The sequence below is a fragment of the Psammomys obesus genome, unplaced genomic scaffold (genome assembly GCF_907164565.1).
Source record: "Psammomys obesus unplaced genomic scaffold, mPsaObe1.curated_primary_1811, whole genome shotgun sequence".
In the NCBI taxonomy this organism is placed as follows: domain Eukaryota; kingdom Metazoa; phylum Chordata; class Mammalia; order Rodentia; family Muridae; genus Psammomys; species Psammomys obesus.
Window position 1 is genome coordinate 7,215,843 of NW_026589137.1, and position 26,305 is coordinate 7,242,147.

The window sequence follows — 26,305 nt, forward strand, 5'->3', positions numbered from 1 at the left end:
CTCACTAATATAGACCTATAAGATATGATACACATAATGAAATCTATACACCTAAAGAAAATAAACAAGAAAGAGGACACGGGGTAGGATGATCAATCCTCACTTTGAAAGAAAAATTAGAGGTGCATTGGAAGTAGGAGAAAACAAGTAACAGGACAGGAGCCTACCGCAGAGGGCCTCTGAAAGACTCTACCTCGCAGTTTATCAAAGCAGATACTAAGACTCATAACCAAACCTTCGGCAGAGTGCAGGGATTCATATGAAAGAAGGGGAGTTAGTATGAAATGGAAAGGATAGGAGCTCCACAAGGACCAAATATATCTGGGCACAGGGTTCTTTTCTGAGACTGACACTCCACCAAGTACCATGTATGAATATAACCTCGAACCTCTGCTCAGATGTAGCCCGTGGTAGCTCAGTAACCAATTGGTTTCCCAAAGTAAGGGTAACAGGGACTATTTCTGACAGGAACTCAATGGTCAGCTTTTTGACCTCCACACCCTCCAAGGGAGAAGCAGTCCTGTTAGGCCACAGAGGAGGACTTTGCAGCCAGTCCTGAAAGTACCTGATAAAACAGGGTCAGATGAAAGGGGAGGAGCTCCTCCCCAATCAGTGGACTTAGAAAGGGGCAGAGAGGAGATAAGGGAGGGAGGCAGGGATTAGGAGCGAATGAGGGAGAAGGATGCAGCTGGGATACAGAGGTAATAAAATGTAACTAATAATAATGAAAAAAAACTAAAAAAAAAAAAATGGAATGCATCCTCCTCCCCCCAAAAAAAAGTTGGTTCTTTGAGAAAATAAACAAGATAGACAAACCCTTAGCCAAACTAACTAAAAGGCAGAGAGAAACTATCCAAATCATCAAAATCAGTAATGAAAAAGGGGGGGGGGATGAGAGATAATGAGGAAATTCAAAGAATCATTACATCTTATTTAAAAAGCCTGTACTCCACAAAATTTTAAAATCTAAATGAAATAAGTAGTTTTCTTGTTAGATTCCATTTACTAAAGCTAACCAAGAACAGGTAAATAAATGAAACATTCTTATATTCCCCAAGGAAATAGAATCAGTCATCAAAATCTCCCTGAAAAAAATTCCAGGGCTTGATGGTTTCAGTGCAGAATTTTACTAGACTTTAAAAGAAGAGCTAACACTAGTACTCTTCAAACTGTTCCACCAAATAGAAACAGAAGAAACATTACCAAACTCCTTCTATGAGGCAACAGTAATCTTGATACTTCATGAAACAATGACCCAACAAAGTAAAGAGAACTTCAGGCTAATCTCTATTATGAACAGTGACTCAAAAATACTCAGTAAAATATTTGAAAACCAAATCCAAGAACACAAAAAAATAACATCCACCATGACCAAGTATGCTTCATCCCAGGCATGCACTGGCTGGATAAATATATGGAAAACCATCGAAGCAATCCGCCACTGAAAGAAACAGAAGGAAAAACGCCGCATGATCACCTCCTTAGATGCCAAGTATCATTTGGCAAAACCCAACATCCATTCGTGTTTAAAGTCTTGGAGAGGTCACGGATACAATGCAAATAGTAAAGGAAATATACAACAAGCATATAGCCAATATCAAACTGAACTGAGAGAAACTTAAATCAATCACACTGACATCAGGGACAAGTCAAGGCTGCCCACTCTCTCCATATCTCTTCTACATTGTACTTAAAGTCCTAGCTAGAACAATAAGACAACTGAAGAATAGCAATGGGATATACACTGGAAAGGAAGAAGTCAAAGTATCACTATTGGCAAATGATATGATAGTATGGATGAGTCACCTCAAAATTTCCTCCTGGGAACTCCTTCAGCTGATTAACACCTTCAGCAAAATGACTAGATACAAAATGAACTCAAAAAAATCAGTACCCTACTTTATACAAAAGAAAAAAGACTCAGACAGAAATAGGGAAAACAGTCCCTTCACGATAGCCAAAAAGGACATAAAGTACCTTTGTGTGACTAACCAAGCAAGTGAAAGATCTGTTTGAAAAAAACTTCAAGTCTTTGAGGAAAGAAATTGAAGAAGATATCAGAAGATGGAAAGATAACCCATGCTCATGGATTGGTAGAATTCACATGGTGAAAATGGTATCTTCCCAAAAGCAATCTACAGATTCCATGCAATTTCCATCACTATACCAACACAATTCTTTACAGACCTTGAAAGAATGATTCTCAATTTCATATGGAAAAACAAAACAAACAAACAAAAAACAGAATTGCTAAAACAATCCTGTACAACAAATCATCTAAGGTATCTCCATCCCTGATCGCAAGTTGTACTATAGAGAAACAGTAATAAAAACTGCATGATACTAGAATAAAAATAGGTTGGAGGATCATTGAAATCAAATGGAAGACCCAGAAATACACCCACACAACTACAGGTACTTGACTTTGGACAAGGATTCCAAAAAAAAAAAAAAAAAAAATACAATGGAAAAAAGATAGCTTTGTCAACAAATGGTTCTGGTCTAACTGGATGTCTACATGTAGAAAAAATGCAAATAGATACATATTTATAATCCTGCACAAAACTAAAGTTCAAGTGGCTGAAAGACCTCTACAAAAAATGAGACAAACCTAAACCTGTTAGAAGAAAAAGTCGGAAAGAATCTGGAATTCATTGGCACAGGAGACAACTTCTTGAACAGAACACCAACAGCAGAGGCTATAAGGGCAACAATTAATAAAAGGAACCTCATGACACTGAAAAGCTTCTGTAACGCAAAGCACACAGTCATCAAAACAGCTTATCGATTGGGAAAGGATCTTCATCAACCTTATCTGACAGAGTTTTAATATTCAGAATTAATAAAAAACTTAAAAAGGTAAACACCAACAAACCAAGTAATCCAATTAAAAATGGGGTACAGAGCTAAACAGAGAATTCTAAAAAAAAAAAAAAAAGAATATTGACTATCAGAGAAACGCTTAAAGAAATGTTTAACATCCATAGTCATCAGTGAGATGCAAATCAAAATGACCCTGAGATTTCACCTTATAATCGTTAGAATGGCTAGGATAAAAAAAAATGGCAGCACCAGGAGGACATTGCATCTAAGGAGCAGGACATTTTCCATTCAACAACCAAGAGATTGAACTCTGGGCCCTAAAACAACAGCAATCATGTTTCTCAGGTAAGAGGAAACCCCCACGGCATAGGAATCAGTCTGGTCCATGCTCAGGTCACCCAGCCTGAACCCAGAAGAGATCCTGGGTCCCTCAGACACTAGGTCCCCAGACCAGAGCCACATGCCTGATCACCTTCCCAGGCTGATAGGTCAGCGCAAAAAACAAAACCAAACCAAAACAAAACAAACAAACAACAACAAAAAAAAATATAACCAGAGACTGGGAGTCCCAGTTTCGAGAAAACCCCACAGGGAAGGAAGGAAATGGTACTGACTTGGGTCACCCAGTCTTTCCCTGGAAAAATTCTCGCAGACCAGCGGGTACAAGCTGCCATCACTGAACTGGGCTCAAGCCGCAGGCACAGACAGTTGCTGCATGCCAGCTCTCCAGCACAGACAGAGCTGTGTGCCCCAGGGCAACAGAGATTGAGAGTCCCTGTCAGGGGTAAAACCCACAAGGAAAGAAGGAAATGGTACTGACTGGGAGTCACTGTCCGGAGAAATCCTCACAGGGAACTAAATGAATGGGACAGACTTAGGCCACCAAGTATATCCCTGGAAAAGGTCCCACAGAACGGCCCAACCCAAGGACAGGCTGTGCAACAGATAGCCTGCTGTTACCAAGAGAGTGGTACCCACATGCCACAGATTACCAAGCAGGAGTAGCCATCCTAATATCTAATAAAATAGACTTTCAAACAAAGTTAATCAAAAAAGATAAGGAGGGCTACTATATTCTCATCAAAGGAAAAATCCACCAAGAGGACAACACAATTTTGAATATCTATGCCTCAAATACAAGACCACCTACATTCATAAATGAAACAATATTAAAGCTTAAATCACACATTGATCCTTATACCTTAATAATGGGAGACTTCAACACTCCATTCTCACCAAGGGACAGATCAACTAGACAGAAAACAAATAGGGAAATAAAAACACTTACAGAGTCCCTAAATCAAATGGACCTAATAGACATCTACAGATCTTTTCATCCAAACTCAAAAGAGTATACCTTCTTTTCAGCACCGCATGGAACCTTCTCCAAAATAGACCATAAAGCAAGCCTCAACAGATGCAAAGGATTGAAATAATCACTTGTATTCTATCTGACCACCATGGACTAAAGCTGGACATCAACAACAACAGAAACAACAAAAAGCCGACAAGCACATGGAAACTGAACAACTTGCAACTCAATGACAGCTGGGTTAAGGAAGAAATAAAGAAAGACATTAAAGACTTCCTAGATTTCAATGAAAAACAAGGCACAACATACCCAAATTTATGGGACACATTGAAAGCAGTGCTCAGAGGAAAATTTATAGCACTAAGTGCCTGCAAGAAGAAATTCATAACATCACATACAACCAACTTAATGGCCCAACTGAAATCCCTAGAAAAAAAGAAGCAGATACACCCAGGAGGAACAGACTGCTGGAAATAATCAAACTCAGGACTGAAATCAATCAATTAGAAACAAATAAAACTATTCAAAGAATCAATGAAACAAAAAGCTGGTTCTTTGAGAAAATCAACAAGATTGACAAACCCTTAGCCAAACTAACTAAAAAGCAGATAAAATCTATCCAAATCAACAAAATCAGAAATGAAAAGGGTGACATAACTAAAGACACTGAGGAAATTCAAACAATCATTAGGTCATACTACAAAAGCCTATATGCCACAAAATTTGAAAACCTAAATGAAATGGACAATTTTCTTGATAGATTCCATATACCAAAATTAAGTCAAGATCAGGTAGAAAGACTGAATAGCCCTATATCCCCCAAGGACATTGAAGCAGTCATTCACAGTCTCCCCTCCAAAAAAAGCCCTGGGCCAGATGGTTTCAGCGCAGAATTCTACCAGACCTTCAAAGAAGTGCTAACACCAATTCTCCTCAAACTATTCCACAAAATAGAAACAGAAGGTACATTACCAAACTCATTCTATGAAATGACAGTCACCCTGATACCTAAACCACACAAAGACCCAACAAAAAAAGAAAACTTCAAACCTATCTCTCTTATGAATATTAACACAAAAATACTCAAAAAATACTTGCAAACTGAAACCAAGAATACATCAAAGATATCATCCACCATGACAAGTAGGCTTCATCCCAGGCATGCAAGGGTGGTTCAACATAAAGAAATTCATCAATGTAATCCACCACATAAATAAGCTGAAAGAGAAAAACCACATGATCATCTCCTTAGATGCTGAAAAAGCATTTGACAAAGTCCAACACCCATTCATGTTTAAAGTCTTGGAGAGATCAGGGGTACAAGGCACATACCCAAAGATAGTAAAGGCAATATATAGCAAGCCTATAGCCAACATCAAACTCAATGGAGAAAAACTTAAATCAATCCCACTGAAATGATGGACAAGACAAGGCTGTCCACTCTCTCCATCCCAGAATCTCCAAAACGATCCTGTACAACAACAGGTTCTATACCAAAGACAAAAGGGCCGAGAAAGAAATTAGGGAAACAACACCTTTCACAATAGCCACTAACCACATAAAGTACCTTGGGGTGACACTAACCAAGCAAGTGAAAGACCGGTTTGAGAAAAACTTCAAGTCTCTGAAGAAAAAAATTGAAGAATATCTCAGAAGATGGAAAGATCTCCCGTGGCATGGATTGGTAGGATTAACATTGTGAAAATGGCCATCCTGCCAAAGCAATCTACAGATTCAATGCAACTTCCATCAAAATACCAACTCAATTCTTTACAGACCTTGAAAAAAAGATTCTCAGCTTCATATGGAGAAACAAAAAACCCAGAATCTCCAAAACAATCCTGTACAACAACAGATCATCTGGAGGTATCGCCATCCCCGATCTCAAGTTGTACTACAAAGCAATAGTAATAAAAACTGCATGGTATTGGCATAAAAACAGAAAGGAGGATCAATGGAACCACACAGAAGCCCCAGAAATAAACCCACACACCTATGAATACTTGATTTTTGACAAAGAAGCCAAAACCATTCAATGGAAAAAAGAGAGCATCTTCAACAAATGGTGCTGGTCCAACTGGATGTCTACATGCAGAAAAATGAAAATAGATCCATACTTATCACCATGTACAAAACTAAAGTCCAAGTGAATCAAGGACCTCAACATAAAACCAGATACTCTAAATCTGTTAGAAGAAAAAGTGGGGAACAGCCTAGAACTCATTGGCACAGGAGACAACTTCCTGAACAGAACACCAACAGCAAGGCTCTAAGAGCAACAATCAATAAATGGGACCTCATGAAACTGAAAATCTTCTGTAAAGCAAAGGACACCGTCATTAAAACAAAACGCCTGCCTACAAATTGGTAAAGAATCTTCACTAACCCTTTATCTGACACAGGACTAATATCCAGTATATACAAAGAACTAAAGAAGCTGAAAAGCAGCAAACCAAGTAATCCAATTAAAAAATGGGGAACAGAGCTAAACAGAGAATTCTAGAAAGAGGAATATCGAATGGCAGAGAAACACTTAAAGAAATGCTCATCCTCATTAGCCATCAGGGAAATGCAAACCAAAACGACCCTGAGATATCACCTTACACCCATCAGAATGGCCAAAATGAAAAACTCAAGTGACAACACATGCTGAAGAGGTTGTGGAGAAAGGGGAACCCTCCTCCACTCCTGGTGGGAATGTAAATTGGTAAAACCACTCTAGAAATCTCTCTGGCGCTTTCTAAGACAATTAGGAATAGTGCTTCCTCAAGACCCAGCTCTACCACTGCTAGGTATACACCCAAAGTTTGCTCAAGTACACAAAAGTGATACTTGCTCAACCATGTTTATAGCAGCTTTATTTGTAATAGCCAGAATTTGGAAACAACCCAGATGTCCATCAACGGAGGAATGGGTACAGAAATTGTGGATTTTTACACAATGGAATACTACTCAGCAATCAAAAAGGAGGAAATCATGAAATTTGCAGGCAAATGGTGGGATCTAGAAAAGATCATTCTGCGTGAAATATCCCAGAAGGAGAAAGACAAACATAGTATATACTCACTTATATAGACCTATAAGATATAATAAACATAATGAAATCTATACACCTAAAAAAGATAATCAAGAAAGCGGACATGGGATAAGATGATCAATCCTCGTTTAGAAAGACAGATGGGTTGTGCATTGAACGTATGACAGGAGTCTAGTGAGTGCATCTGAAAGACTCTAACTAGCAGTGTTTTCAAAGCAGATACAAAGTCTCATGACCAAACCTTCCGCAGAGTACAGGGAATCATATGAAAGACGGGGAGTTAGTATGATGGGGAAAGGATAGGAGCTACACAAAGACAAAATACATATGGGCACAGGGTCTTCTCAGAGACTCTCATTCAACCAAGGACCATATATGGATATAACCTGGAATCTATGCTCTGATACAGCCTGTGGTAGCTTAGTAACCAATTGGTTTCCCATAGTGAGGGGAACAAGGACTATTTCTAACAGGAACTCAATGACAGGATCTTTGACCTCCCCACCCCCCAAAGGAGGAGCAGTCCTGTTAGGCCATAGAGGATGGCTTTGCAGCCAGTCCTGAAGATAACTGACAAAACAGGATTGGATGAATGGGAAGGCGGTCCCCCCCATCAGTGGACTTGGAAAGGGGCACAGTGGAAATGAGGGAAGGAGGGTGGGATTGGGAGGGAATGAGAGAGAGGGACACAGCTGGGATACAGAGTTAATAAAATGTACCTGATAAGAAAAAAATTAAATTAAATTAAAAAATTTAAAAAAAAAGAATAAAAAAAAGAAAAGAAAAAAAAAAAACAATTCAAAGAATTAATGAAACCAAGAGTTGGTTCTTTGAGAAAATCAACAGGATAGACAAACCTTTGGCCAAGCTAACTAAAAGGCAGAGAGACACCATCCAATTCAACAAAATCAGAAATGAAAAAGGGGACATAACTACAGACACTGAGGAAATCCAAACAATCATTAGGACTTACTTCAAAAGTGTACATGCCACAAAATTTGAAATGCTAAATGAAATGGGTAATTTTCTTGATCGATTACAATTACCAAAGCTGAATCAGGACCAGTAAATCAATTAAATAGTCCTACATCCCCCAAGGAAATAGAAGCGTTCATCAAAAGACTCCCATTCAAAAAAAATCACAGGACCACATGGTTTCAGTGCAGAATTCTACCAGACCTTCAAAGAAGAGCTAACGCAAGTACTCTTCAAACTACTCCACAAAATAGAAACAGAAGGAACACTACCAAACTCATTCTATGAAACCACAGTCACCTTGGTACCTAAATCCCAGAAAGACTCAACAAAGAAAGAGAATTTCAGGCCAATCTCCCTTATGAACACTGATGCAAAAATATTCAACAAAATATTTGCAAAGTGAATACAAGAACACATCAAAGATATCATCCACTATGACCAAGTAGGCTTCATCCCAGGTATGCAGGTGTTTTTCAATATACGAAATCCATCAATCTGATCCACCATATTAACAAACTGAAAGAAAAAAAACACACATGAAAATCACCCTAGATGCTGAAAAAGCATTTGACAGAATCCAACATCCATTCATGTTTAAAGTATTGGAGAAATCACGGATACAAGGCAAATATCTAAACATAGGAAAGGTGATATATAGCAAGCCTATAGCCAACATCAAACTTAATGGAGAGAAACTTAAAGCAATCCCACTGAAATCAGGGACAAGACAAGGCTGCCCACTCTCTCCATATTTCTTCAACATAGTTCTGGAAGTCCTTGGTAGGGCACTAAGAGAGTTGCAGGAGATCAAAGGGATACAAATTGGAAAGGAAGAAGTCAAATTATTAATATTTGCAGATGATATGATAGTATACGTGAATGACCCCAAAATCTTTACCAGGGAAATCCTACAGCTGATCAACACCATCGCCAAGTGGCCGGATACAAAATTATCTCAAAAAAAAAAAATCAGTGGCCCTCCTGTATACACAAGACAAAATGGCTGAGAGAGAAATTAGGGAAACAACACCCTTCACAATAGCCACAAATGACATAAAGTACCTTGGTGTAACCCTAACCAAGCAAGGCAAAGACTTGTATGAAAAAAAATTTCAAGTCTCTGAAGAAACAATTAGAAGAAGATATTAGAAGATGGAAAGACCTCCCATGCTCATGGCTTGGCAGGATTAACATAGTAAAAATGGCCATCTTACCAAAAGCAAGAAATTTATAAATTCAGTGCAATTCCCATCAAATTACCAACACAGTTCTTTACAGACCTGCAAAGAAAAGTTTTAAACTTCATATGGAATAACAAGGAACCGAAAATTGCTCAAACAATTCTCTACTATAAACGATCTTCTGGAGGTATCTCCAACCCATATCTTAAGTTGTACTATAGAGCAACAGTTATAAAAACTGCATGATACTGGCATAAAAACAGAATGGTAGATCAATGGAACTGAACAGCAGATCCAGAAAATAAACCCACACACCTATGGACACCTGATCTTTGACTAAGATGCCAAAACCATACAATGGAAAAAGATAGCATCTTCAACAAATGGTGCTCGTCTAACTGGATGTCTACATGTAGAAAAATGAAAATAGATCCATACTTATCACCCTGCACAAAACTAAAGTCCAAGTGGTTCAAAGACCTCAACATAAAACCAGTTTCTCTAAACTGGTTACAAGAAAAAGTGGGAAGAGCCTTAAACTCATTGGTACAGGAAACAACTTTTTGAACAGAGCACCAACAGCACAGGCTCTAAAAGAAACAATCAATAAATAGGACCTCATGAAACTGAAAAGCTTCTGTAAGGCAAAGGACACTGTCATCTATACAAAATACTGCCAACAGATTGGGAAAGAATCTTCACCAACATTTTATCTAACAGAGGGCTAATATCCTGTGTATATATATAAAGAACTAAAGAAGCTAAAAAGCAGCAAACCGAGTAATCCAATTAAAAAATGGGGAACAGGGCTAAACAGAGAACTCTCTGTAGAGTAATATTGAATGGCAGAGAAACACTTAAAGAATTGCTCAACTTCATTAGCCATTAGGGAAATGCAAATCAAAACGACCCTCAGATTTCACCGTACACCCATCAGAATGGCCAAGATGAAAAACTCAAGTGACAACACATGCTGGAGAGGTTGTGGAGAATGGGGAACCCTCCTCCACTTCTGGTGGGAATGTAAACTTGTACAACCACTCTGGAAATCAATCTGGTGTTTCCTCAGACAACTAGGAATAGCGCTCAAAATCCAGCCATACCACTCCTAGGCATATATCCAAAAGAGGCTCAAGTACAAAATAAGGACACTTGCTCAACCATGTATGTAGCAACTTTATTTGTAATAACCAGAAGTTGGAACCAGCCCAGATGCCCCTCAACTGAAGAATGGATGCAGAAATTATGGTACATCTACATAATGGAGTATTACTCTACAATGAAAAATAAGGAAATCATGAAATTTGCAGATAAATGGTGGGACCTGAAAAGGAACATCCTGAGTGAGCTGTCCCAGAATCAGAAAGACACACATGGTATATACTCACTCATATAGACATATAACATAGGATAAACCTACTCAAATCTGAACATCTAAAGAAAGTAATCAAGAGGGAATGCCCCTGACTAAAAACTCAGTCCCAATCCCGAAGAGCAAGGAGGATGGACATCAGAAAAAGAAAATAGGAAACAAGCTAGGAACCTGCCACAGAGGACCTCTGAAAGGTTCTGCCATGCAGACTATGAAAGCAGACTCTGAGACTTATGGCTAACTGTTGGGCAGAGTGCATGGAATCTTATGAAAGAAGAGGAAAATAGTAAGATTTGGAGAGGACAGGAACTCCACAAGGAGAGCAAAAGAACCAAAAAATTTGAACACAGGGGTCTTCCCAGAGACTCATACTCCAACCAAGTACCATGCATGGAGATAACCTAGAACCCCTGCACAGATGTCGCCCATGGAAGTTCAGTGTCCAAGTGGGTTACATAGTAATGGGAAGAGGGACTGCTTCTGACAAAATCCGATTGGCCTGCTCTTTGATCACCTCCCCCTGAGGGGCGAGCAGCCTTACCAGGCCACAGAAGCTGACAATGCAGCCACTCCTGATGTGATCTGGTAGACTAAGATCAGAAGGAAGGAGAGGAGGACCTTCCTTATCTGTGGACTTGGGGAGAGGTATGTGTGAAGAAGGGGGATAGGGGATGGGATTGGGAGGGAAATAAGGAGGGGTTTATAGGGGGATAAAAGTTGAATAAAGTGTAATTAAGAAAATAAAATAAAATTTAAAAATATATGAAATATGTAAAAAAGTAGAAAATGTCAACTTCAACATCTAAAAAAAAAATCTGCTGATTGCCAAACAATTGCTGTTTCTTAGCATGTATTCTGAAAATATTCTCCTTTAGAGCTTGAGGGATGTAGGTCTCAAAGGATTTTTCTCAACAGGAATAAATCAAATTACAAGGCCAGAAAATATAACACCAGGACCCCAAGCACAATAGATTACCTAGCTAAGGAACCAATTATTTTTTATTGGAATAGGCATTACATGGGCAGATGGTACTAGGACAATAAAATTATTAATAACTTTCCACAGTAAATTCAATTATTCAGATACTAGGTGCTTATATATAAGCTATATGGGCAGGACAAAAATGGAATAAGGTTCTTCCTTTTAATCCTGACTCTTAGAAAAAAATGTTAAGTCCAAGCCCAGGGAACTGAAGCTAACAATTCCTAAACAGACAACAATATGCTCCAAGTTCATATCCAGTACCAAACTCAAGCTGTCACCTAGGCTTTCCTTCTTCTGTAAAAGTATAATTTCTATCCAGACTAAATTCCAAAATATATGAAGAAAACATAGTAAAAGATAATACAGAACTAAAACACACACACACACACACACACACACACACACATCATGCTGGAGAGGATATGGAGACCATTGCTGGTGGAAAAGTAAACTTGTACAACCACTTTGGAAATCAATCTGGTGTTTTCTCAGAAAACTAGGAATTGTGCTTCCTCAAGATCGAGCTATACCACTCTTAGGTGTATATCCAAAATATGCTCCACTATAAAACGAGGACATTTGCCCAACCATGTTCGTAGCAGCTCTATTTGTAATAGCCAGAATCTGGAAACAACCTCGATGTCCTTCAACAGAGGAATGGATACAGAAATTGTGGTACTTTTACACAATGGAATACTACTCAACTTTGAAAATAAGAATATCATGAAATTTGCAGGTAATTGGTGGGAACTAGAAAAGATCATCTTGAGTGAGGCAACCCTGAAGCAGAAAGACACACATGGTATATCCTCACTCACAAGTGGCTATTAGACATAGAATATAGAATAAACATACTAAAATCTGTAGTCCTAAAAAGCTAAACAACAAGGAAGTCCATAAGGAAGATGTTTAATCCTCTTTCAGAAGGGCAAATGTGATAGAAATTGAAAGCAGGAGAAGACAGGGAAAAGGACAGGATTCTACCAGAGATGGCCTCTGAAAAGCTCCACTGGTAGAGTTACTAAAGCAGAGGCTGAGACTCATAGCCAAACTTTTGCAGAGTGGTGGCAATTTTATGAAAGAAGGAGGAGATACAAAGACCTGGAGGTAACACGGATGCCAAAAAGCGATCAACAGGCTCTGGGGTCCCTGCAAAGAATGAAACTCCAACCAATGACTGTGCATGGAAAGTACCTAAAACCTCTGTACAGGTGTAGCCCATAGACTCAGTCTCAAAATGAGTTCCCAAGCAAGGGAGCATCACCTATATCTGGCTTGAACTCAGTGGCAGGCTTGCTGATCACCTTCTCCAGGGGGATGTAACCCTGGCAGGCAAGAGAGGAAGACAATGCAGCCATTCCTGATGAGACCTGATAGGCTAGAGTCAGAGAGAAGAGGTGAACCTCCCCTATCAGTGGATTAGGGAGAGGCATAGAGGAAGAAGAGGGAAGGAGGGTGGTATTGGGAGAAGAGGGAGGATCCATAGCCAGCATACAAACTGAATAAACTGTAATAAGTAATAAATAAAAAAATTTAAAACTAAAACTAAAAGCAAGCAAATTTCAAGTAATTGGGTGCACGGGAGCTATAAACTTTCCCTCCAGATGTAACAAATATGCCTACTCATTGGGATAACTTATGATTATTATAAACTGTACTAGTTATAAAATTGTCCTGTTATTTATCTTGTTCTTTTTAAAATTTTAACACAGAAAGGGGAAAAAATCTGTTTGAGAATTCAGTTTAGTGATGTAGATTTTAATAGAGGCTATAATTTCAGATAATAGACATAATATATTGATTTTCAACTGTGAAAAAAAAATGACTAATCAGTTGTTAGGCTGGAATCTCAACCTAATAATCTGCTTGAATAAGCCACACTAATGGAACTTAAAATATGTTGTGTACAAGAGTAGCTGATAGTGAAAATAATATACATCTGTGAAGAGGCAATAGAGATTTCATTTTATTAAAACTGTAAAACTTCAGGAATCTGATATAAGTTATTTAGCCCAAGGCCTTCCAAAGCTGCAAGGCAAGTTAAAAGATGTGTCTAGTCAACAAAGAAAAATGTTACAAGTATTATTTTACTAAATTTTAAAACTTAAATTGAAGTAATTGATTACTGGGATATAGAAGATTGCGGCTCTGAGAACACACTATGTGTGATGAGCAGGCTGAGCAGGCAGCAATGACTGCACAGTGACAAACACATCAAACTGTCGGCCTCCAAACACGAGCTATTGTGTTCCTCAGATGAAAGGAAACACCATGGTGTGGGAAGCAATCAGGTTCATTCTCAGGTCACCCATCTAAACCCCAGAAGAGTTCCTGATTTCCCTACAGGGCATGGTCAGCAGCCCAGAGCCACACACCTGCATGCTCTGATCACCATCCCAGATATAACTGTAGGCTCCAAAACATCAGAGACTAGGTTTCCCAGTCGAAGGAAATCTCAAGGTAAAGGAAGCAATCTTGTCTGACCTCAGCTAACTCAGCCAATGCCCCAACACATGGGAAAGTTTCCAGGTTAGTGTTCATTCTTATTCACCAGCCCAGAGCCACACTCCTGTGTGCTCTACTCACAATCACAGACTGAACTATGGACCCCAAAACTCCACAGACTGGGTCTCTCTGTCAGGAGGAAAGCCCATCATGAAGGAAACATCAGGTCTGACCTCACAGCACCAAGCTAATCCCCAGAAAAGTTCCTGGGTTCATGCTTGAGGGCTGTAGCCTCTATCCACATACCTGAGTGCTATACTCACCAGCCATTGATTACCTCTCGGGTACTGGGAAAAAGAGCTCCAAGCTCAGACCTACAGATCTCTGGAATCCACGGGATCAGCCCCAGATGCTGCTCTAGTGCTCAACATGACTCCTTAGCTAAACCTACCAAACCTCGGGGCTCCCTATTTCTTTAAGAGGGCTGCTCTAGGCAAACACAATATATGAGGAGGAGCAGCTCACCAAATTCAGAGCAAGAAAGCCAATGCAAAGCAGCTGTCTCCAGGACTTCTCCTGGTGATAGAACAGCCCCCCTGCCCTGAATACCAATGATTCCAGTTACCCCACAGGTCATACACCTGAGGTGATTTGTGGCAATTCCCTGAAGAACACTTTCTATTTGGTAACCATACGCAAAAAGCTGAGAAAACTTATTTCAGAAACAACCATCTTCCTGTCAAGGGGATTTCCCCAACCCCAGGGCTCCAGCAGGTTCCAGAAACTAAGAGCCAACATCTGAGATAGCAAATTGGGTAGATGCCAGCTTAAAAGCACATTCAACAAAAGCCAAAGCAATATGTCATATCTAGAACTCAGTTATCCAGGGAGAAGTAGCCCTGGATACCCTAACATAAGTGAAACTCAAGAAAGTGACCTTACAACTATGCTTATAAAGATTATAATGGAGGAAATGAATAAAGTCAGTAAAGAAATACAGTTAGATAAAGCCAAAGAGATTATGGCCATCTGAAAAGAAATACAGGAAGATACACCCAAACAGTTTATGGCCTTTAGAGAGGAAATAATTAAATCACTTAAATTAATAAAATAAAGAGAGGAAAGTTCAAACAAACAGGTAAAGGAATTGAAGGAATAACAGGAAAATACAAACAAACATGTGAAGGAAATCAACAAAATGGTTCAAGAGCTGAAGATGGAAATGAAAAAAAAAATAAAAGAAAACACAAATGGAGGCAATCATAGAGAGGGAGAACTAAGGGAAGAAAACAAGAACTACAGAAGTATGCATATCCAACAGACTACAAGAGTTGGAAGAAGAAATCTCAGGTGTTGAAGATACAGTGGAAGAATTTGATGTATCTGTCAAATGATAAATCTAAAAAATTCCTGACACAAACCATCGAAGAAATCAAGGACAAAATGAAAATAGGAAACCTAAGAATAATTGGAATAGGGGAAAAAGAAGATTCCCATCCTTAATGTCCAGAAAAAGTTATCAACAAAATCATTGAATAAAACTTCCTCAATTTAAAGGAGAGGCCTGTAAGCCTAGAAGAGGCCTACAGAACACCTAATAGATTAGACCAGAAAAGAAAATCCTCCTGAGGGGGGCGGAGCCAAGATGGCGACTAGCACACACAGTTTCTGAGCTGTGGAAGAGCTAAACGTCTGAGTTGATGAGTGGAAGGACCTCTAACCCAGGAAAACAACAGTGAGGCTTTCTAAACAACAGGGAACATTGCAGGAGGTGAAAACTTTGGTCCCGGGTCACCCGGGGACTTATTTGGGGAAGGTGAGAAACGATCCTTTGATCTCCCGGCACTCCCCTCCCCCAGACCTAACACAGCGGACTCATCTTTCTCAGTGCAGACCTAACTGCCTGGGGTCTGCAGCCGCTGAGGTGAAAGTTCCTAGCCCTTTAGTGGCAAATGCCAGCAGTACCTGTCTCAGAGTCCCAGATTCACGCGGCCGCTGCATCTTCCTCCCAGGGCCCGAGTCGGCTAGATACCATATAGCTCCGAAGGATCGCGATCACTGACGGTACAACCCGCCCGATCCCACAGTGACAGAGAATACCCTATATACTCACCAAAACCAGGCAGAAACGCCATACAAGCTAGGCACACCAGGTGCTGGTCCTCCCAAGCTTGGAGAGTACAGTGAAGAGACCCCAGGACTTCCAGAAAACATCTGAACAAGCAACCCAGTCTCCAGTTACAGTGGGACTTCCTAACCTGGCGGCGGAGCAGCACTGAGCTGGCAGGGCACATCAGCCTTTCAGTTTAAGACTAACCAGGGCCAAACCAGAGAACACAGAGCCTGCTTACTCCGATCCCTACTAACGTGACCACTTTGAAATCTCCAGCTGCGGCAAGACCTCATAACCTGTCAGTGACAGCAGCATGGAGCTGGCAGAGCACATCAAAGAAGCAGGCCTAAGCCAGAGAGCAGAGAGCCCGGATAGCCCAATCTCTGCCAAGTGACCTGCGTAAGTGAGTGCACCCTTGAGAATCTGCAGAGCCCCAGACCTTTGGGTCCTTCTAAAAGAGAAGCCAGATATCGAACCCACTCCCACCCATATACCCACTTTGGGAAACAGAGGGGCACTTGGGACATTGAAGTTACTGCTCTGTGGGTCTAATTGAAGAGTTAAGGCACTTAATGCCAGAAATTGTGCTGCAATCATCACTAGCACCTGGACATATACAGTGCAGAGCCCCTCCCACACACTCAAGGGTTCAACATTATCCATCACTCTGTCCGTCAAGACACACGTCCACGCACACTTCCACACACACACAAACATACAAACACACACACACACACACACACATGCTCATGCGCGAGTACCTGCATTTGCTCCTGCGTACTTTTCTCCAACAGGTACGGCTAGTCCTCAGCACACACTGAGGACACGGGACCTCTCTCAGCTTCCTGAAGAACTCTCCAGACGCCAGAGAGATACAGTACCAGTCTGAACTGCAGAATCCAGAAACAAACACAGAAGGTTTCAGATAAGCCAATGGCCAGGGGTAGGCGAAAGAACACTTCCAACATAAATCAGGACATCATGACTTCACCAGCAAACCCCAAAATTGATGGATACTCCAATTCATCAGAAGCACAGGAAAATGACTTTAAAGCCATGCTTACCCAATTATTCGAAGCTCATAAGGAGGAAATGAACAAATCTTTCAAAGAGTTGGCCAGTCAATTGGAGGTAAAGAAAGAAGAAATAGAAAAATCCTCAAAGAAACACAGGCAAACATAGCCAAACAAATAGAGGCACAAGTAGAGAAAAAATTAGTGGCATACAAAAAGGAAATGAACAAAGAAATAGAGTCCATTGTAGAGAGACAGGAATCCAAATTCAAACACATGGAAGAAATGGTGCAAGGCATGAAAACAGAATTAGAATCAATAAAGAAAACACAAAATGAGAAAACTCTTGAGCTGGAGAACTTGGAGAAAAGATCAGGAACCACAAAAGTAAGCATCACCAACAGAATACAAGAGATGGAAGAGAGAATCTCTGGAGCTGAAGACACACTTGCAGAATTTGGTACTTCTCTCAAAGAAAAAGTAAAATCAGAAAAGTTCCAATCACAAAATATCCAAGAAATCAAGGATGCTATGAAAAGACAAAATCTAAGAATAATAGGAATTGATGAAAAAGAAGACTCCAGGCTCCAAGGTCCAGAAAATATTTTCAAGAAAATCATAGAAGAAAATTTTCCCAACTTAAAGAAAGAGATGTCCATAAATATACAAGAGGCCTACAGAACACCAAATAGACTAGACCAGAAAAGAAACACATAAAGTCACATCATAGTCAAAACACTAAATCTACAGGACAATGAAAACATATTAAAAGCAGCAAGGGAAAAAGGCCAAGTAACATATGAAGGTAGACCTATTAGAATCACACCAGACTTCTCATCAGAAACTATGAAAGCCAGAAGGGCCTGGGCAAGTATCATGGAGACTCTAAGAGATCACAAATGTCAACCCAGACTACTATACCCTGCAAAGCTTTCAATCAACATAGATGGAGAAAACAAAATATTCCATGACAAAACTAAATTTACACAATATCTACACAGCAAACCAACCCTACAGAAGATACTAGAAGGAAAACTCCAATCCAACGAAAACAACTTTACCCAAGAAACCAGGGCATACAGATAATATCCCAACAAAAATGAAAAGAAAACAAGCAATGAAACAGGATAAATTCACCGACTCCATTACAAAAGGAACTAACATGCATTGGTCACTATTATCTATCAATATCAATGGACTCAACTCGCCAATAAAAAGACACAGGCTAACAGAATGGTTGCAGAAACAGGATCCAACATTCTGTTGCATCCAAGAAGCACACCTATGCAATAAAGATAAACACTACCTCAGAGTAAAGGGTTGGAAAAATGTTTTTCAAGCAAATGGTTCCAGAAAACAAGCTTGAGTAGCCATCCTAATACCTAATAAAATAGACTTTGATCCAAAGTTAATCAAAAAAGATAAGAAGGGCCACTATATTCTCATCAAAGCAAAAATCCACCAAGAGGACATCACAATCTTAAATATCTATGCCCCAAATACAAGAGCACCTATTTTTGTAACTGAAACATTATGAAACCTTAAATCATACACTGATCCTAATACCTTAATAGTGGGAGACTTCAACACCCCACTCTCATCAAGGGACAGATCAACTAGACAGACACAAAATAGGGAAATAAAAGCACTCTCAGAATCCCTAAATCAAATAGACCTAATAGACATCTACAGATCTTTTCACCCAAACTCAAAAGAGTACACCTTCTTTTCATCACCGCATGGAACCTTCTCAAATATAGACCATATAGTGGGTCACAAAGCAAGCCTCAACAGATACAAAAGGATTGAAATAATCCCTTATATTCTATCTGACCACCATGGACTAAAGCTGGACATCAACAACAACAGAAACAACAAAGAGCCGACATGCACATGGAAACTGAACAGCTTACTACTCAATGACAGCTGGGTTAGGGAAGAAATAAAGAAAGAAATTATAGACTTCCTAGAATTCAATGAAAATGAAGGCACAACATACCCAAATTTATGGGACACATTGAAACCAGTACTCAGAGGAAAATTTATAGCACTAAGTACCTGCAAGAAGAAATTCATGACATCACATACAAACAACTTAATGGCCCAACTGAAAACCCTAGAAAAAAAAGAAACAGATACACCCAAGAGAAGCAGATGGCTGGAAATAATCAAACTCAGGGATGAAATCAATCAATTAGAAACAAATAAAACTATTCAAAGAATAAATGAAACAAAAAGCTGGTTCTTTGAGAAAATCAAAATGATAGAAAAACACTTAGCCAAACTTACTAAAAAGCAGAGAGAATCTATTCAAATCAGCAAAATCAGAAATGAAAAGGGTGACATAACTACAGACACTGAGGAAATCCAAACAATTATTAGGTCATACTACAAAAGCCTATATGCCACAAAATTTGAAAACCTAAATGAAATGGAAAATTTTCTTGACAGATTCCATCTACCAAAATTAAGTCAAGATCAGGTAGAAAAACTGAATAGCCTTATATGTCCCAAGGAAATTGAAGCAGTCATTAACAGTCTCCCCTCCAAAAAAAGAACTGGCCCAGATGGCTATAGCACAGATTTCTACAATACCCTCAAAGAAGTGCTAACAACAATTCTCCTCAAACTATTCCACAAACTAGAAACAGAAGGAACATTACCAAACTCATTATATAAAGCCACAGTCACCTTGATACCAAAACTACACAAAGATCAAACAAAAAAGAGAACTTCAGACCTATCTCTCTTATGAACATTGATGCAAAAATACTCAATAAAATACTTACAAACCGAAACCAAGAATACATCAAAGATATCATCCACCATGACAAGTAGGCTTCATCCCAGGCATGCAAGGGTGGTTCAACATAAAGAAATTCATCAATGTAATCCACCACATAAACAAACTGAAAGAGAAAAACCACATGATCATATCCTTAGATGCTGAAAAAGCATTTGACAAAGTCCAACACCCATTCATGTTTAAAGTCTTGGAGAGAACAGTGATACAAGGCACATACCTAAAGATAGTAAAGGCAATATATAGCAAGCCTATAGCCAACATCAAACTCAATGGAGAAAAACTTAAATCAATCCCACTGAAATCATGAACAAGACAAGACTGTCCACTCTGTCCGTCCCAGAATCTCCAAAACGATCCTGTACAACAACAGGTTCTATACCAAAGACAAAAGGGCCGAGAAAGAAATTAGGGAAACAACACCTTTCACAATAGCCACTAACCACATAAAGTACCTTGGGGTGACACTAACCAAGCAAGTGAAAGACCTGTTTGAGAAAAACTTCAAGTCTCTGAAGAAAAAAATTGAAGAAGATCTCAGAAGATGGAAAGATCTCCCATGCTCATGGATTGGTAGGATTAACATTGTGAAAATGGCCGTCCTGCCAAAAGCAATCTACAGATTCAATGCAATCCTCATCAAAATACCAACTCAATTCTTTACAGACCTTGAAAAAAAGATTCTCAGCTTCATATGGAGAAACAGAAAACCCAGAATCTCCAAAACGATTGTGTACAACAACAGATCATCTGGAAGTATCTCCATCCCCGATCTCAAGCTGTACTACAGAGCAATAGTAATAAAAACTGCATGGTATTGGCATAGAAACAGAAATGAGGATCAATGGAACTGCGTAGAAGACCCAGAAATAAACCCACACAACTATGAATACTCAATTTTTGACAAAGAATCCAAAACCATACCATGCTAAAATGACAGCATCTTCAACAAATGGTGCTGGTCTAACTGGATGTCTACATGCAGAAAAATGCAAACAGATCCATACTTATCACCCTGCACAAAACTAAAGTCCAAGTGGATCAAAGATTTCAACATAAAACCTTGCTTAGCTTTTTTAGTTGTACAGATTTAAGTATGTCTATCCTATCCTATATGCCTAATATCCACTTAAAAGTGAGTATATACCATTTGTGTCTTTATGTTTCACTCAGTACGATCTTTTCTAGTTCCCACCATTTGACTGCAAATTTCATGATTTCTTTGTTTTTAATTGCTGAGTAGTATTCCATTGTGTAAATGTACCACAGTTTCTGTTTCCATTCTTCAGTTGAGGGGTACCTGGGAGGCTTCCAGATTCTACCCAACAATGAATAAACTTGCTATAAATATGGTTGAGTAAATGTCTTTGTTGTATACTTGAGCATATTTTGGATATTTGCATAAGAGTGGTATAGCTGAATCTTTTTTTAATTAATTTTTTTTAGTTTTTTATATTAATTACATTTTATTTGCTTTGCAAACCAGTTGTAGCCCCTTTCCTCATTCCCTCCCAATCCCACCCTCCTTCCCTCATCTCCTCCCATGCCCCTCTCCAAGTCTACCAATAGGGGAGGTAAACCTCCCCTTCCATCTGACCCTAGCTTATAAAGTCTCATCAGGACTGCAATATCCTCCTCTGTGTCCTGGCAAGGATGCTCTCCCCCCCGGGGTGGGGGGCAAAGAGCCAGACACTGAGTTTATGTCAGAGACAATCCCTCTTCATCTTACTAGGGAACCCACTTGGATACTGAGCTGAAATGGGCTACATCTGACCAGAGGTTCTAGGTTACATCCATGAATGGTCCTTGGTTGGAGTATCAGTCTCTGAAAGTACACCTGAAAACAGATATTTTAGTTCTGTTGCTCTCCTTGTAGAGCTCCTGTACTCTCCAGGTCTTACTAACTATTTCTTCTTTCATATGATTCCGTGCATTCTACTCAATGTTTGGTTATGAGTCTCAACATCTGCTTTGATACGCTGCTATGTAGAGTCTTTCAGACGCACTTAGTGGTAGGCTCCTGTCCTGTTCCTTGTTTTCTCTTTCTTCTAATATCCTTCCCCTTTGTCTTTCCAAGTAAGGATTGATCCTCTTACCCAAGGCCCTCCTTCTTGTTTGTCAGCACTATTCCTAATTGTCTGAGAAAGTATCAGATTGAGTTCCAAAGTGGTTTTAAAAATTTACATTCTTGGGGAGGGGCATGTGTAAAGAAGGAGGAGGGAGGGTGGGATGGGGAGGGGAGGAGGGAGAGGCTTATGGGGAGATACAAAGTGAATAAAGTGTAATTAATAAAATAAAATAATATAAAATTTACATTCTGACCAGCAATGGAAGAGGGTTCCCATTTCTCCACATCCTCTGCAGCATGTGTTGTCACTTGTGTTTTTGATTTTAGCCATTCTGATGGGTGTAAGGTAAATCCTCAGGGTTGTTTTGATTTGAATTGAACTGATAACTAAGAGGGTTGAGAATATCTTTAAGTGTTTCTCTGTCACTCAGTATTCCTCTATTGAGAATTTTCTGTTTAACTCTTTTCCCTATTTTTTAATTGGATTACTTAGCTTGTTGGTGTTTAATTTAAGTTTTTTTTTTATATATTTTGAATATTACCCCTCTGTCTGATATAGGGTTGGTGAAGATCCTTTCCTAATCTGTAGGCTGATATTTTGTTTTGATGACAGGATCCTTTGTGTAACAGTAGATTTTCAGTCTCATGAGGTCCCATTTATTTATTGTTGATCTTAGAGCCTGTACTGTTGGTATTCTGTTCAGGAAGTTGTCTCTGTCACAAATGAGTTCAAGGCTCTTCCACAATTTTTCTTCTAAAACGTTTAGTGTGTCTGGTTTTTTGTTGAGGTCTTTGATCCACTTAGACTTTAGTTTTGTGGAAGATGATAAATATGGAACTATTTGCATTTTTCTACATATGGACATCCAGTTAGACAAGCACCATTTGTTGAAGACACTGTCCTTTTTTCCATTGTATGGTTTTGGCTTCTCTGTCAAAAACCAATTATCCGTAGGTGTGTGGGTTTATTTCTGTGTCTTCTATTTGATTCCACTGATACACCATTCTGTTTCTGTGCCAATATCATGCACTTTTTATTACAGTTGCTCTGTAGTATAGCTTGAGATCAGGGATGGAGATATGTCCAGACAATCTGTTGTTATACAGGATTTTTTTTTTTTAGTGGTTCTGGGTTTTTTGTTTTTCCATATGAAGTTGAGAACTGTTCTTTCAATATCTTTAACGAATTGTATTGGTATTTTGATGGGAATTGCATTGAATCTGTAGATTGTTTTTAACAGGATGGCCATTTTTACTATGTTAATCATTCTGGTCCATGAGCATGGGAGATCTTTCCATTTTCTGGTATCTTCTTCAGTTTCATTCTTCAAAGGCATGAAGTTTGTTTTTTTTTAATTTTTATTATTTACAGTTTTTCATGTTGTATCCTAGCTGTAGCCCTCTCCCCATCCACTCCCTACTCCACCCTTCCTCCCTCTTCTTCTCCTATGCCCCTCCCACAGTCCAATGATAGGGAAGGTCCTCTTTCCCTTCCATCTGAACCTAGTCTATCATGTCTCATGAAGACTGGCTTCATTGTCTTCTTCTGTGACCTTGTAAGGTTGCTCCCCGCTCAGGTGGAGGTAATCAAAGAGCCAACCCATGATTTCATGTCAGAGACAGTACCTGTTCCTATTACTGGGAAACCCTCTTGGACACTGAACTGCCATAGGCTATATCTGTGCAGGGGTTTTGGGTTATCTCCATGAATAGTCCTTGTTTGGAGTACCATTCTCACAAAAAAGATCCCTGTGCCCAGACTTTTTTTGGTTCTGTTGCTCTCCTGGTGGAGCTCCTGTCCTCTCCATGTCTTTCTATCTCCTTTTATCTTTTGCTATCCTTCTGCAACTTCCATCCCCTCCAGGTCTTTTTATCTCCCCTCTCATAAGATTCTCTGCACTCTGTCCATTGTGTGGCTATGAGCACTCAGCATATGTGTTAATACCCTGCTGGGTAGAGTTTTTCAGAGTCCCTCTGTGATAGGCTCCTGTTCTGTTCCCTGTTTTTTCTCTCTTCTGATGTCCTTCTGGTTTGCCTTTTTGAGTGAGGGTTGATCATCTAACCCAGGGACCTCCTTCTTGCTTAGGTTCTTTAAGTGTACAGATTTTAATATACTTATCCTATGTTACATGTCTAATATCCACTTATAACTGAGTATATACCATGTGTGTCTTTCTGCTTCTGGGATTCCTCATTCAGCATGATCTTTTATAGATCTCACCATTTGCCTGCAAATTTCATGATTCCTTGTTTTTAAATGCTGAGTAGTATTGCATTGTGGAAAAAAGATAACATCTTCAACATATCATGCTGGTATAACTGGATGTCTACAGTAGAAAAAGACAAATAGGTCCACACTTATCACCCTGAACAAAATTAAAATCTAAATTGATCAAAGACCTCAATATAAAAACTTGGCACACTAAACGTGTTAAAAGAAAAAGTGGGGAAGAACCTTGAACTCATTGGCACAGGAGACAACTTCTTGAACAGAACACCAACACCACAGGCTCTAAGAGCAACATTCAATAAATGGGACCTCATGAAACTGAGAAGTTTCTGTAAGGCAAAAGACACTGTCATCAGAATAAAACAACAGCCTACAGACTAGGAAAAGATCTTCACCAACCCTATATCTGGCAGAGGGCTAATATCTAAAATACAAAGAACTTAAGAAGTTAAACAACAACTACTCAAGTAATCTAAATAAAAAATAGGGTACAGAGCTGAAACAGAATTCTCAATAGAGGAACATTGAAACACAGAGAAACACTAAAGAAATGCTCAACATCCTTAGCCTTCAGGGAAATGCAAATGAAAAAGACCCTGATATTTTACCTTATACCCATCAGAATGGCTAAGATCAAAAACTCAAGTGACAACAAATGCTGGAAAGAATGTGGATAAAGGGGAACCCTCCTTTATTGCTGGTAGGAATGTACACATGTACAACCACTGTGGGAATCAATCTGGTGCTTTCTTAGACAATTAGGAAGAGTGCTACATCAAGATCCGGCTATTCCACTCCTAGGCATGTATCCAAAAGATCCTCAAGCATACAGTGAGGACATTTGCTCAACCATGTTCGTAGCAGCATTATTTGCAACAGCCAGACGTTTCAAAAAACTTAGATAGCTGTCCCTCAGTTGGGGAATGGATACAGAAATTGTGGTGCATTTACATAATGAAGTTTTTGTTTCTCTAAACAGGTTTTTCATTTATTTTGTTAGAGTCACACCAATGTACTTTATGGTATGTTTAGCTATTGTGAAGGGTGTTGTTTCCCTAATTTCTTTCTTAGTCTTTTTGTCTTTTGTATACAGGAGGGTTACTAATTTTTTTGAGTTAATTTTGTATCCAGCCACATTGCTGAAGGATTTATCAGCTGAAGGAGTTCTCTGGATGAATTTTGGGGGTCATTCAGGAATATCATAGCATCTGCAAATAGTGATACTTTGACTCCTTCCTTTTCCATTTGTATCCCTTTGATGTATTTTAGAAGCTCATTTTTCGAGCTAGAACTTCAAATACTATTTTGAAGAGATATGGAGAGAGTGGGCAACTTTGCCTTGTCCCGGATTTCAGTGAAATTGATTTAAGTTTCTCTCCATTTAGTTTGATTTTGGCTATAGGCTTGCTTGTCTTTACTTCGTTTATATATGTGCCTTGCATCCCTTATCTCTCCAAGACTTTAAACATGAGTTGGTGTTGGATTTAATCAAATGCTTTTTCGGCATCTAATTTCATGGTCATGTCCTTTTTTCCGTCAGTTTGTTTATATGGTGGATTACATTGATGGATTTCGGTGTATTCAACCACCCATGCATCCCTACTTGGTCATGGTGGATGATATCTTTTATATGTTCTTGGATTCAGTTTGCAAGTGTTTTATTGTGCATTTTTGCATCAATGTTCATAAGAGAGATAGGTCTGAAGTTCTCTTTTTTTGTTGGGTGTTTGTGTGGTTTAGGTATCATGGTGACTATGGCTTCACAGAATGAGTTTAGTAATGTTCCTTCTGTTTCTATGTTGTAAAATAGTTTGATGAGAATTAAAGATAGCTTTTCTTTTTTAGGTCTGGTAGAATTTTGAGCAGAAACCATCTTGCCCTGGGCTTTTTTTGAAAGGGAGATTTTTGATAACAGCTTCTATTTCTTTGGAGGATATGGAATTAT